The 15,560-nt window shown below is 37.1% G+C and overlaps 1 protein-coding gene across 3 annotated transcripts in view; it reads left to right on the top strand.

The window, feature by feature from the left end:
- Positions 1-15,560, top strand: part of MAP3K21 (mitogen-activated protein kinase kinase kinase 21) — a 72,705-nt gene that overhangs the window by 3,090 nt on the left and 54,055 nt on the right. The window lies entirely within an intron of this gene.

Here is a 15,560-nt window from a genome sequence, read left to right as displayed (position 1 = left end):
TGAAAACACCTTGAATCCTTCCAACCTCTTGTATTTCTTGGGTCCCTAGTAACTAGATTTGGAACATGCAATACATTTACTTTGACTTAGCTCAATGGTTCTGGAGCCCTAGGGGTACACAGTTAGGTACTACATAGAATCCAAGTCAGGGGGTTCACAGTGGGGCTGGAGGTCCTTTTTCATTCAAGCACAGGGAGAAAGAGCAACCCGTAGAAGAGTGGTTTTGTTGGGGTGGGTCTTTGACATTCAAGGCCCTCTCCAAATATTAGTGAATGATGAAACATGTGGATTGACTTTGTCTCTCCCCCGCTCCCCATATTAGTCCCCTTTACCAGTTTTGGTTGCACTTCTTGATAGTTATCTTTTCTTCCCATTTTGAAGATGATTTCACAAAAAGCTTCCTCTGTCATTTTCCCCACCTTTCTGTAAAAGCACTTCACCAAAAGGATAACAGGTGGAAGCATAATTAGCTCTCTAGCTCAGGAGGGTACTTTTTATTAGTAGATAAACTTTTTTGAGAGCTATTTCTGTGCATGGGCATGGTGCACTCTTCATCAAAAGGATAACAACTGGTGGCATTGTTAGTGCTTTAACTCTGGAATGTTCTTCTTGCGTAGTGGATAAGGAACTTTTTTTGAAAGCTATTTCTGTGCATGGACATTTCAATGTCCTAACGATTTGATCTGTATAATGAAGTTTAATTATTTATAAATTATGATATATTTTCCAGGCCAGTAAAGGATGGGGAAAAATGTAAATACAAATCTTATTAACTATCATTGTGTAGGAAAAAGAAATGCTGCTTGAAGTTATTTTTTTTAATGGTTAAAAGTCTCATCTTTATTTTAAGAATTTTGAATTAAGCAATCTTGTTAAAGATTTATCAGCACTTAACACAAAACTAGCACTAAGCCTACCATGGCTTCATGCTGCTTAACAGTGGATGACCTGCTAGAACAAGCATTAAGTCAAACTGGAACTTGTCCTTTTCTAAGTTTGTTAGAAGACAACTTACAAGGCCACGTGTATGTCATAATGTATATGTACATGTACATATGTACATATACACATACATACATATGTACACACTTTTTTTGGTTTAAAGTTTTATATTGAATATATTGAAAATATATATTGAAAACTCTGCATTGTTGGGATGTTTTTGAGAATGATTGGTTCATACTGTGTTTATTAACTTTTTATTTCAAGAGATAATTCTTTACTAAAAAATGACTGTTAACTCTTTTGGTCCAGCCTCATGTAGACATCCTCAAATCATAGAATCAGAGCATCATAGCAGGAAGGGACCATTGAGGCCATGTAATTCAGTTCCCTTCTTCCTGTTTACAAATGAGTTACCAGAGGTTCATAGGGACTTGGTCTTAGTCACGATCTGAGGCAGAATTTGAACCCAGGTCTTCTAAACCAAATCTAACACTTGAACCATAATACCTACTCACTTTCCTCAAGCTGTGGTGGTATTATGAATTTGGATTCTTGATTAAGTACCACATAAAGTATACTAGCATTATTTACTCATGAAATTGTGTTTGTGTATGTGAAAAATATACATACACCATATGCATATATGTGTATATGTATTTCACATATTATACATATATATACACACACATATAGTAAAGAAATCAGCCGTACAAATTTCACCATCCTTTTTGGGAAGGAGAACCAGCTAGCATCTATTAAGTGCCTAATATGTGACAGATACTTTGCCAAGCACTGAGGATAATCTGTAGGGGAAGGCACTAACATTAAGCCCTGGGAAAGGCTTCTTGCATAAGGTGCAACTTTAACTGAGACTTGAAGAAAACCAGAAAAAAACCAGAAGATAAGCAGAGGCTCTCTAGGCATGGGGAACACAGCCAGTGAAAATGCTCATCATTGGGAGATGGAGTGTCATGTGGGAGGAAAAGCAAGGAGGCCCTTGCTATTGGACCACAGAGTTCATGGAAGGAATAAGGTGTAAGAAGACTGGAAAGGAAGGAAGGGGCTAGGGTATGAAGGACTTTGAAAGCCAGATGATTTTATATTCGATTCTGGAGATACTGGGGAGCTCTTGGAGTTTATTAACTGGGGTCACATCTGAATTTTAGGAAGATCAATTTGAAAGCTAAGTGGAAGATAGATCGGTATGAGGAAAGACTTGAGGTGGTGTGACCTACCAGAAGGCTATTTCAGTAGTCCAGGGATGAGGTGATGAGGAACTACCAGATTTGTGACAGTGTCAGAGGAGAGAAGAGGGTATATAGGAAAGATGTTACAAAGATAAAATTGACAGACCTTGGCAACAGATTGTAGGGGTGAGCAAGTGAGGAATTGAGGATGACAACCAGGTTGTGAGCCTGGATTACTGGGAAGATTGTAGTATCCTTGACAATAATGAGGAAGTTAAGAAAAGTGGAAAGTTTTGGTAAAAGGAAACAAGTTCATTTTTTGTTTAAGATGTCTAGGGAACATACAATTTGAGTTGTTTTATAGGTTGGAGATGCTAGACCCGAGGTCAGGGATGAATGAGATCTGAGAAGTCATATGCATAAAAATGATGATTGAAACCATAGGTACTGATGAGAATTGTAAGTGAAATAGCATTGCAAGAAAAGAAGAGACCCAGGAGTGAGCCTTGGGGGGCTCCAGTGTTTAGGGAAGTGATATTGATAAAAATCCATTAAAGAAAGCAGAGGAGGAGCTGTCCCATACTTAGGAGGAAAGACTGGAATTAGCAGTGTCTTAAAAATCTAAAGAGAAGAGAGTGTCAAGGGGAAGAGGATAATTGTCAGTGTCAGGCTAGTCAAGAAAGATGAGGTTTGAGAAAAGGGCAATGGATCATTAGTAATTTTGGAAGGAGCTGTTTGGGTTTAATGATGAAATCAGAAACCAGATTGCAAAGAGTTGAGAGGGAGAGGAATAGAAGTGAAGGACCTTCTCAAGTGGTTTACCCATAAAAGAGAAGAAAGTTGTACGATGATAGCAAGTGGGGATGGACACTGCAAGTGAGTTTTTTTAAGGATGAGGGTGACTTGTGCATGTTTGAAGGCACTAGGGAAGAGGCAGCAGATGGGAATCAATTGAAGATTTAGTGAGAGAGCAGGGATGTTATAGGACCAATGTTCTGGAGAAGACAGAATGGAATGGGATTACTTGTGCATGTAGCAGGGTTTGTCTTCAAAAAGGAGAAGGGCCACATCTGTATGTGAAATGGGAATAGGAAATAGTGGCACAAATCATCTGAGTGATATGAGATGAGGAACAGCGGAGAAGAGTGAACTCTCAGCAAAGTCCTCAGTTTTTTTTTAATTAAATATGAGAGAAGGCTCCTAGGTAGGAGAGAGAACTGCTTGAGATTTGAAGGGGAGGTGAATTGGGTTGGAGAAGGGAATACTTCCACCATCTGGGGTAGGGGTTAGACTTGTGCTTTATGAAAATCACTTTGGTGGTTTGTTTGGAGGGGGGAAAATATGAAGCAGGGAGACCTTATCATCAGGCTATTGCTTGTACCAAAGTGACGGCAGTTTCAGGGGAGAGAAGAGGACATATTTGAGAGATTTTGCAAAGGTGAAATTGACAGACTTTAGCAAAAGATCAGATATGGGGGAAGATAGTGGGAGATAGTGAGGAATTGGGGATGACATATAGGTTTCAGGATTAAAAGATGGGAGGATGGTGCTGCCCTCTACAGTAATAGGGAATTTGGAAAGGATATAACGTGAATGATGATTTGGGGTGAATGATCACTTCAGGTTTGAGGTAAGGACTTAACAGAATCTGGGGTAAAGTCAGGAGAATCACATAATGTTAATCTTGGAAGGTACTTTAGAGGGCATCTAATCAAACTCAAAAATGAATGTGTCCATCAGCAACACACTCAACACTTAGAACAGTGCTTTGCACATTGTGAGTACATTAAGAAATGCTTTTTGATTCATTCCTTTATTCATTCAGAAGTGGTCATCAAGTGATTACTTGAAAACCTATAGTGAATGGAAAATCCCTGTGTACTAATGTAGACTCACTTTTTTTTTGTAGGTTTTTTTTTTTTGTTAGGAAATTTTCATTCCATCAAATCTCAATCTGCCATGCTACAGCTTTGGTCCTTTTCCCTAATTCTGGATTATGAGGCTAAACAAAACAGATTTAACCATTCTTCTGCTTGATATCTTCTCAGATACTTGAACATGGCTTGTGAGGTCTTCCTTTTCCACTTAGGTTTTCTGTTGTCTAGTTCTTTCTATAGATCTATAGATCTGATTTTAAGGCATTTCACCGATTTGTTGTGCACATTCTAGATTATCAGATCTCTTCCTAAAATGTGGTACCAAGATTTCAGAGCATTTATTGTGTAACATTAAATAGTTGTGATTTTACTTTCATTGTAAGTTTATAATTTACAATGTAATATTTTAAAAATTAACATAAAACACTCAACAAGCACTTATTAAGCACCTGCTAAGTTCTTAGAGTATGCTAGGCTCTAAAGACAAAAACGGAACAGGAGTTGCCCTCAAGGACGTTCTGTGTGGCCAGACACCATGTACATGTGTTTGTATATTTACAAAATAAGTGTTATTTTTGTAGGAGAGGGCACTAGTGGGTGGGGGAGGAATCAGGAAAGGCTTCTGTAGAAAGTTGTGCTTGAGCTGGATTTTGAAAGAAATGGGATTCTAAGAGATATAGGTCATGTAGGAGTTTGCTCTAGGCATGGCCTCAGCTGGGAATGGAGATAGGAAGAGTGTGTATGAGAGGAGCAAAAAGGCCCCCAGTTTGGCTGAACCCTAAAGAATTGGAGGGGGAGTAATGTTTAACAAGGTGGGAAAGATAGATTGGGCCCAAGTTGTGAAGGACTATAAATAACAAATAAATTTATATTTGAACCTAAAGATAGTGGAAGCCTCTGGAGTTTATTAAGTTAGGGGAGTGACTTTGTTAGTTCTGAGCTTTAGGAAAATCATTTTAGCAGCCTTGTGGAGAATGAATTGGAGTGGAAGAAAGACTTGAGCCAGGAGATCAATTTGGAGGCAGTAGTCAGAGGGCCTGAGCTGCCTTGTGGAGAATGAATTGGAGTGGAAGAAAGACTTTGAGGCAGGAGATCAATTTGGAGGCAGTAGTCAGAGGGTCTGAGCTGGGATGGGCCAGGTGAGTAGAGAAAGGAATAGATGTGAGAAATTTTAGCTTTGTGCGGGGGAAAGAGTGGTATGGTGGTGGTGCCCTCCATAGAAATAGAGGAATTAGGTTAGACAGGTGGGTTTTGAAGGAAAGATAATGAGTTTTCTGTTTTAGATCTGTTTAGTTTGAGTTGTCTATGGGACATCCATTTTGAAATATGCAATTGGCAATAGTGTGTGACTGAATTCTGGAGAGAGACTGGGAGCTAAAGTTAAAAAAAAAATTGGGGGCCTTATTTCTCCAAAGTCAAGTGATTCTTTTATTCTCTGATTTGCCAGTGGTGTTCTACCTATTTTCTTTCATGGGCCACACCTTTTGGTCAATAGCATATAGTTCTGAAACATTTAGTCAATAAATACTTATTAGGTGACCACTCTACCAAGTGATGAGGATACCAAGGAAGGGAGAAGACAATCCCTGCTGTCAAGGAGCTCACAATCCAATGGGGAGACAACATACAAACAAGCTCAATAGAACATAAATTTGGGAATAAATAGAAGGAAGGCAGTAAAATTAAGGGGATCAGAGAAGACTTCCTGTAGAACAGGATCTTTTAAATAGGATAAAACTTTTATTTAAAACTGTGAAATCCATGATTAGCTCCAGGCAGGATAGAAGGGATTTACTTCATAGGTCTTAGTTTGGAGACCCTTCTGTAGAATGTGGGATTTTAGCTGGGACTTGAAGAAAACCAGAGAAGTTAGGATGTAGAGACGAAGAGGGAAATTCCACATGTTGGGACAATCATTGAAAATACTAGGAGACAGGTGATGGAATGATCAGACCTGAAGCATTAGGAAGCTAAGTGTTCCATTGACTGGAATGGGGAAAGAATAAGGCAGAGAGACTGACTGGCTATTGCAATAGCTCAGGTGTGAAGTGATGAGGGCCTCTGCAACAAGGTGGTCATAGTGTCAGTGGAGTATAGTCTTTAGGTGTACAGAAATGTTCTCTTTTTGAAGCTGCCCTTTACCATCTCTTACTCCTAACCCTGTTTTAAGTAGTTAACCCATTCTGCAAATTATAGACACAGGCTCTAGCCATAGTAGTAATGAATATTTCACTTTAAACAGCTGGCTAAAAACTGTAGGTCATTTGGGCTTTGAAGCATTTTGCTAGGTGATTGGGTGGGGGAGTGGGAAGATAACATTTCAATGTGTAGGAAAGAGCAAAATCTTGAATGGGAAAGTGAAGTTGTGTTTGGGCAGCATCAAGGTAAACCAAAGTAGCATTTCCTTAGAGCTTCTTAAAAACTGTAACCTAGAAGATAGGTGAGGGGTGAGGGAAGGGAATCAGAACTATAAGACCAATAAATAGGACCCAAAGAAGGGTGACTAATGGTAGTGTATTGGGAGCTTTTCTATTCATGTGTCTCAGGGCTCTCTGTCTTTGACCCTGTTCTGTTTAACATTTTTATCAATGAGTTGGCTAAATATACAGTGCTTTCAAATTTTGGAAGTGCTTTACTTATCCCATTTGATTCTTGCAACAAACTCATGAAGTAGCTGGAATAGATAAAAGTATCCCCATTCTAACAATGGGGGGAGGGAAACTGAGATATCAAAGGGGTAAAATGGCTAGACCTGTCAATTAATAAATTAGGCAAGCTAATCACACTTCCAGTTGATAGGAACCATGGAAGAATTGGTATTGGAAAAGATCTAAACAGACTGAAAGGAGATAGTAAATCAGGTGTTTATTTTTTGGGGGTGGAGTGGGAGAATAGGATCTGGACCTTTGTAGACTTAATCTGATGGAGAAAACTCCCTCTATTGATGCAGATTGGTTCATTGTCTTAAGGAGTTGCCTGGGGATAATCGATAACTGCCAGTACATATCAAAGGGAAAATTTAAGTTAAAACATTCCTGACTCCAAGGCCAACAAGCTATGGACCAGCCAATTCACAAGAATACATTACCATCTTCTCAGGATGAAATTTAATAAATTTAAAGTCTTACATTTTGGTTCAAAATAATTCCCCTTCCAACTATATAAGGTGAAAGGAAATGTTGCTATAATGACAGTACCTTGCAGTTGTTAGAACCAGTGTCCTGTGTCAACCAGAAAATCGTGCCCAATGCCTTAATAGAAGTATAATGTCCAAAACAAGAGAGATACTAGTTCCAGTGTATTCTTCTCTAGTCAGATCACATATGAAGCCCATTTCTGGGTGCCACATTTTAGAAAGAACTTATTAACCTTGAGGGCCTCTAGGGGAGAATGATCCGGTTGGTGAGGGGACTTATAGCCATACCACATGAGCATTGTGAAGTAAAAGTGAGAAGATTTTTGGTGGGGGAAGAGAGGAAAGTCATTATTTCTTATATTAAAATTTTTGGAGAGTTGGCATATAGAAACAAAAGCTAGGCTTATTCTGCTTAGACCTAGAGACTGAAAATAGAATTGATAGGTGAAGGTTTAGAGAAGTTGATTTGTCTTAGGGAAAGAGCCTGCTCTAAATCCATGATCATATGAAATTAGCTACCTCAGGAAGGAATGAGGCAATTGTAACTGGAAATCTTAAGGCTGACAGGCTGGACATCTACTTGTCAAAGCATATTGTAAAAGCGAATTTAATTTAGGTTTAAGTTGGGATGTGAGCTAGATGACTTCTGAGATCTCCTTTAAAACCTAAAAATTTTGTGATTCATTTTTAGGCTCTTTACCTTTTCTCCCTCTTGATCCTTCTCTGACTACCTTAGTACCTAGGAAGAAGGAAGGGTACATATGATAACGAAAAGATGTGTGAAATTCGAATGCTTCCTGAGTCAGTGAGCTTTGCAAATAGAAAAACCCTTCTCTGGATGTTCCCCTACATCCTCATTATAAAGGGTTTTTTTTTTTGTTGTTGTTGTTGTTTGTTTTTGTTTTATAATTTCTCAGGAATTGTTTTTATATTGTGCAGAAATATGAAAGAAGTTTAAAGTTTTCTTTTTTTTGTTGTTGAACATTGAAACTCATTTCCTTTAAGTCTTAGTTTAATGAAAAATATAATACTAATATCCCTTTCAGATATAGTTTTCCTTTTATCATATATACACTTAACCTGCCACCACCCCTACTCTGCAGTCTCCTTATAAAAGGACTGCTTTTGATTAAGAATCATAGCTTGGGTTGATTCTGTCCAGCCAGAATTGTTAGCAATGGAGTCTTGTGCTTTGTTCTTTGCATGGCTGCTGGGATCTCTATGTTTTGGCAGCTTTACTTTTAACTTTGAACTGATAAGTTGGGAGGAAGGGGATACATTCTAAATTGCTTTGGTAACTGTTTCACTGCTACAGTTAATTTTTAGATATGCTTTAAAAAAAGATTATTGGTAAAAGACCTCGTTTACTGATTTTTTAAAATTTAGTTTTTTAAAAATAATTTAAGTTGTATAGCTCATTACTTCTGAACATCTTGCTAGATCATCAGGTTAAACATTGTGTGATTAATCACTGTATGAGACTTCTACCCTTTGACTCATTATTGATCTCTTGGATAGAGAATTGTAGAAGAGTTCCTTTACACTTGTATTTTAATGTATGAATCTTAAAATACTGAGTTGTCTTAGCAAGGTAGATCTGGACTTTATCATGAAAGCTAAGCAATGTAAATGTCTAATTTATTTTCATAATTCTTTACATTCTGTTTAGGCCCATATATGTCACTACCTTTACTTTTTATTTCCAGAAGGTTTTTCTCTTGTATGAAATTAAAGTGACATTTTAAATTAATATACAATTAGTAATACCCCTGTTCTCTGTAAGCTTTTCAAACTCTGATTTGTTCATTAATTCCATATTTACTAAGACGTGAATATAAATATTTGTGGCATATGAATGATATGTGTATGGTACAATATAACATGCCGTATATGATACATGGCTTATATTACATGTGTTATATATGGCCAGATGCTGTATATATTATATAATATATACATATTATGTATAACATGTACATACTAGAATAATTACACATATAGCACAATTTGTTACATTTTATATGATGCCATGTATGTGCACACATCTATGTGATATGTGACAAATATGTGTGTATAAATTTAATTGACTGTCTTATATTATTATATGTACATGTATGTGTATATACATATGCATACACAAAGACAAATACACATATGTGTAATATATGTCTTTATATATTTTATATACACACACACAATTTTAGGTGCTGCATGAAATATAGTTATAGAAAGATCTTATCCCTGCCCTGAAGTCTGTATATTATAGTAGAGAAGAAACTTGTACCCAGGTATCTAGGATAATAGTGATAAATACTGTATGAGTCATGAAATCTAAGTTTTACAGGCAGCTAGGTGGTGTACTAGACAGAGCATAGGACTTGGAAGCAGAAGACCTGAATTCAAATCTAATCTCAGGTGCTTAGCTATGTGACCCTAGGCTAGTCATTTAACTTCTGTCTGCCTTAGTTTCCTCAACTGTAAAATGATGGTTGAAGTGGGAGTAGTCAGGAAAGAATATCAAGAATGCATTCTATATCATTGGATAAAATTAGAGAATTTAAGTCCTCTGTGTATGGAGAGATAGTATAATCACTGGATCATAGGTTTATTTTAGAAGTTTGGAAGTTTAGACAGCCCTGGAACAAGGATGATCTCGGTGAAGATATTTATCTTTGTGTATTGTTGTTGCCTTCAAATTGTTCTGCATTTTTCTTAAGCTTTTTGTGTAAGATCATACTAGTTAATTATTAATTTATACCAATTCAATTTTATCTTTTTAATGAAAAAAATTCCTAGATGTTAATAAGGTGATCTGTGATGTTAAAATCTTTTTTTTTTTTTTTTGCAGCATTGTGTACTTACTGGAAATTATTTGGGTTCTTTTACATTTCCAAACTTCTAAAAGACTTAAAAATACTTAGTAACCAGTGGTTGAATAAGTGGGCTAAGTATGAGGTTGTAAAGGCCAATTGTTAAAGAATAAAGCTAATGAGGGTTAAAAGTCTTAGCCCAAGTCAGCACAAAAGGATGGTCAAGCAGGAGTTGCTAGGTTACTAACTCACAAGAATTTCCCATCTCTGGGAGCAACAAATTCATTTTAGCTAGTTTGTACACTATAGTTTTGGTGGTTAACTAATATTCTGTCATTCTTCCTGCTTTAATGACAGGAAGTGTAAGTTTGCTGTAACCTTATGTCCTTTCAACAGATTGAAACCTGGAAGGGTGCCCAATTACATTACCTGTTGTGAGGCTGGCTATTTTTTGGTTTCAGTCACATGACCCAAAAGATAAGGAATGTCAGGAATTTTCAACACATTACAAGGGAATCCAAAACAATAGGCTTTTCATACTACTCTTAAAGGCCGAACTTTAATTTGTTATTTTAACTTTTCTGAGGAACTGGGAGAGTATAAAGTATTGAAACCCAGTCTGTATAGAAACTTTGTATCTGGGAGAAAAGAAGGTATATTTTAAAACAATGAGCTATTCAAGGATGTTTAAAAAATACATTTGTTTCTGCTTTGCTTCTGGCTCTTATAGAAATTTTTGCTCAAGGAATAACATTTACTTTTAATGTTCAAGTATCATTGCTTCTCAGTTTTTTGCTGGCTTTCTTTTCGATCCCTAATTCTTCCATGGTTTTTATGCTATCTAGTGTTGCCAGATCTACTTCACAGGAGGTGGGGGGAAGTAATACTGTGGAGTTTTCAGTAATGCAAAATCCTTATTGGGTTTTGAGGTGAGGGGGTAATGCAGTATTTAAGAGATCATCTGATTACAATATCCTCATTTTACAAATGAGGAAATTGATACTCAGGTTAAATGACTTGACCAGTATCACACAAGTAGTATTCAAATTCTCTGACCCCAAATCCAATGTGCTTTCAATTATATTATACTAGTTTTAGTGCTTTATTTGATAATATTTCCTCTATCTCAGCATGCTTTTGTACTGACTGTCCCCCATGCCTGGAATGAATGTTCTTCCTCCTCACTTTTGCCTCCTGACTTCATTGGCTTCCTTCACAACTCAGCTCACATCTGACCTTCTGCATCCTTTCTTTACCCTGTATCTTGAATATACATAGTTGCACATTTGCTATTGTTCAGTCAATGCAGTTGTGCCTGACTCCTTATGACCCTTTTGGGGGTTTTCATGGCAAAGATATAGGAATAGTTTGCCATTTCCTTCTTCAACTTATTTTACAGATGAGGAACTGAGGCAGATCAGGTTAAGTGACTTGCCCAGGGTTACACAGCTGATAAGTATCAGAGGTCATATTTGAATTCAGGTCTTCCTGAGTGCAGGCCTGGCGCTCTATCCAATATTCCACCAAGCTACCCCTGTTTATACATTGTCTCCCCCATTAGGATGTGAGTGCTTTGTGGGCAGGAACTGTTTTTTTTTTTTTTTTTAAGCAGTCAGGGTTAAGCAACTTGCTCAAGGTTATACGGCCAGTTATTTCTGGGTGTGGTGCTGAGTATCTGAGCCCGGATTCGATCCCCAGGTCATCCCGACACTGGGGCTAGTGCTCTTATGCTCTTCCTCACTGTGCTACCTGGCCGCCCCAGGAACTGTTTTTTAACCTTTCCTTATGTCCTCACTGCTTAGCTCTGTTCCTGGCACATAATCAGTACTTAAGAAATGCTTGTTGACTGAGAATTAAGTGAGACAATGGTTTGGAAAATGTAGAATCCTAGGTGAAAAACAAGATATCAGTTTGGATTTAATTTTGTTTGGTGGAGAAAAATGCTTATTAAAAAGTAAGATTACACATTGGATGCTGGGTTGTTGTTGTTTGTTCTTCATTCTTTTTTTTTATTAATTCTTTAATTTATTAATTTGTTTGTTTCCTTTTAGTTTACAGGATTCAATTCCACAATTCCTTGAATTTCACATTTTGTCCCCCTCCCTCCCCCCCCCCCCCCCATGGCATCTTATAATCAAGTATAGGATCTGTAGATACTTTCACATTATACAATGGTCAGGTTATAAGGATGGATTGTACCAGCTGGGATGAAAAATGGTATAGAGGACATAAAATCAAATAAGAGAACGAAAAAGATCAGGTATTTTGCTTCCACCTGGATATAAATTTAGTTCTTTCTCTGGATGCACGTGTTTGTTCTTCATTCTTGAAGAGGACCATGGCAACAGGAAGGTGATGGCATGACTTACAATGGGTAGGCCTGGACAAGGGAGTGTAGATTGTCAAGATTCAGCAATACTAGATCAACCTGGCTTGAATGGAGTGTTTGTGTTATGGGAATAGTGGGAGATGAAGTTGAAAAGTTTGGTGGTTATGAAAATGACAGAAGGAATGAATGTAACAGACATTTTTGAGGAGCTGATAGAACTATATGGCTAGATAGGAGGAAGCAAGGGAATAGTTAAGACAGCTTTCATATCTGAATAACTGGGAAGAATTGTGTCACTAGGTAAGAATGGGAAAGTGAGAGAGGGCTGATTTTACGGGTAAAATTATTTCAGTTTTAGACCTATTTAGTTTAAGGTGATGGTAGTATTTATAAATAGAAATACTTCATAGAGATGTTTTGGAGATGGGCCTGAAGCTTGGGGAGAGAGGCTAGGGTTGGCTACTTAAACTTCCAAGTTGTTTACAGAGTCAGTAGTTTAAAACTGCAAGTGAGGTGTCTGAGCAAAATGGAGGAGAGAGAAAAAAGCAATTGGCAGAGGACTGAGGCTTTAGGAACTTCTACAATTACAGGTAAGGAAGAAATGCTGCCAAGGAGAAAGGATAGTCAGAGAGAATTATCTCTCTACTAATAATTCCATTAATAGAAGAAGCAGGATAGTCTAATGTCAAAGAAGGTAGGGATAAAGAATTTCATGAAGGCAAAGCAACAGTGTTAAGATACAGAGAGCAATTACAATAAGAACTGAAATAAAGAATTTTCAAGTTAATGATTGAAACTTTAATAAGAATGATGGTGAGAGAATATTGATTGTGAAAATTTCATAAGTGAGTAAGTAGGTGTTGAAGAAAGGGGGAGAAAATGTGTAGTTCACTCATTTGAGATGTTGACAATGAAAACATCCTCTCCTTCCACTACATTATTTCCCCTTACATAAGCTGTTCCTCAGACTTTTTCAGCAACCTCCTATCTAGTCTTCTATTCCAATTTTTTTCTTTAGAGAAAAAAATAAGAACCATTAAGTTAGATCCTTAGCAACAGGTTCCCCCCTGTCATTACCCTGCTACCAAGGTAACAAAATGAACAAGAATAAGCTTAGTGGGCATGTGTATGGTTCAGAAGATAGATTCTCAAAAGATGTGGTCATATCATATCTCCCTATATTGCTCCCCTTCATACACTTTACATTCCAGATACATTAATCTATTTGTTGTTCCTTGAATTTGATATTGCATTTTCTCCCTTTATGCCTTTTGCCCATGCCTGGATAGCACGCTTTCTTCACCTCTAAACTTTAAGGAGGTGCTACTTCCAACTCAGAACCTTTACACATTCCCAGATTTGTTGGTGCTCACTCCTTCCTTAAATTATCTTGTAATTTATTCCTCCCTCCCAATAGAATGTAAAGTCCATGGGGCAGGAACTGTTTTTTTTTTTTTTTAACTTTTGTCTTTGTATCTCTTAGTATTTGTGTGTTTTAATTGTTGAGTTGAATTCAATGTCAGTCCATTGCTTACAACTTTTCATTAATTTGTTGTTGTAAACTGAGTAAAGTTAATACCTCTTTGCCTGTGATTCATGACTTCCATAATATGGTCTACTCTACCTTTGTAACCTTACCTACTACGTACCACTTTTATCTGTGCATACTTTGCTTGGCATAAACTAGACATTCCTTATCTCCTGAATAAATCTTATTTTTTCCTACATCCATCCCTTTATTCGTGTTGTTCCCTCAGTCTGCAATACCAAACTTTCCTCTGTTTTACCCATTAAAGTTCTTCTCATCCTTTAAAGCACAAATGAGATGGTTGTGGTGGTACTTTTACATTTGTCACTTTGGCAGCAGGGTAAAAGTGGTGGTAAGGGTGTTTACTGGCTTACTTTAGTGGTGCCTTTTTCATCAAAGTTTTACTTTTGCCATGTCATTATGCCATAGTCAAGTAAAGCCACCATTTTGTGCAACATTGGAATAGTATTAGTGGAGGTAGGGAAAACAGAAGGTCTTTGAAATAATTTGGGTAGCTACTAATGAGGACCAGTACTAGACTGATGGTAGCAGTAGGAGTAAAATGAAGAGAAATGGATATTATAAGCTTCAATGACTGATCATATGTGGAGTATGAAGAAAGAAAATTAAAGATAACACCAGTGTTTAGAACATAGATGATCAGGTAAATGGTGCTATTATTGGCAAATTGAGAAGTCTGTAAGGGTGAATAGATGGATAAAAATGTTGTGAGTTCAATATTGGTCATGTTTGTAAGTAGTTTGAGATTGGGTTTTTAAAGTCAGGACTAATAGTATAGATTTTATATTTTTCTTTTTGGAGATGATAGTTGAGCCCATGGGAACAAATTGATGGCTAAGGAGAATTTAGAGAGAAAAGAAGTTTGATGTCAGAACCTTGGGTAATAATATATTAAGTGGTCAGCAGAAGAGTGATTAAAGAGTTAGGATGAGAACTAAGAGAGGAGGGTGTGTATATTCTGGGAAAAGAGATTATACTCAGAAAAAAAGGGGAATGGTCTACAATGGTGTTGTAGCTCAAATAGAAACAGATCCCTGCAAGTTGCATATTGACTTAGAAAACCACCCATGAACATTATCTTTGTGGTGTTATACTTTAAAAAGATTTGTTAAACCTTTCCCAATTACATTATAATCTGGTTGAGACTTCAGTCTGAAGTTTTGCTTGCTTATAGCCCATGGGGAGTTTGATACCTCTGGCCTACAGTATCAAAAATGGCAGAGATGTTAACTAGATGGAATACTAAGAAAAGATCTTTGTGATTTGCAATAAGGCAATTAGTAGAGATCCATTAAAAGAGTATATTTAGTAGAATTGGGGGTGGGGGAAGGCTATAAGCATGAATAGAGGCATCAAGTATAGATTACTTTTTCAAGTCAATTAAACAAATATTTATTACACGTTTGCTATGTTATAGGAATTGTCAGGTACAAGGATACAAAGATCAACAGTGAAATGGTACTTGACTGGAAGAAGCTTGCATTTATTTTGAAGAGGGAGAGGCATAACATATACATTGATAAATAAATACAATATGTGTTACAAAATAATTAGGGAAGAGGTCGCTCCAACAAGGGGAAGATCAGGAAAGGTCTGGTGACGAAGGTAGCACTTGAGCTGAGCTTAGAATGGAGCTCACTATTGCCAGTGGTAGAGCTGAAGCTTCTGGCATGGGGAACCACTTGTGCAAAACAGAAATGGGAGGTAGCAGGGTATATATAGGTAAT

Source organism: Petaurus breviceps, unplaced genomic scaffold, assembly GCF_028583685.1.
Source record: "Petaurus breviceps papuanus isolate PSGF00001 unplaced genomic scaffold, PetGlider_PUasm1.0 90650, whole genome shotgun sequence".
NCBI lineage: Eukaryota > Metazoa > Chordata > Mammalia > Diprotodontia > Petauridae > Petaurus > Petaurus breviceps.
Note: the sequence above shows the minus strand (reverse complement) of the source record. Positions and strands in the feature narration are given on the sequence as shown.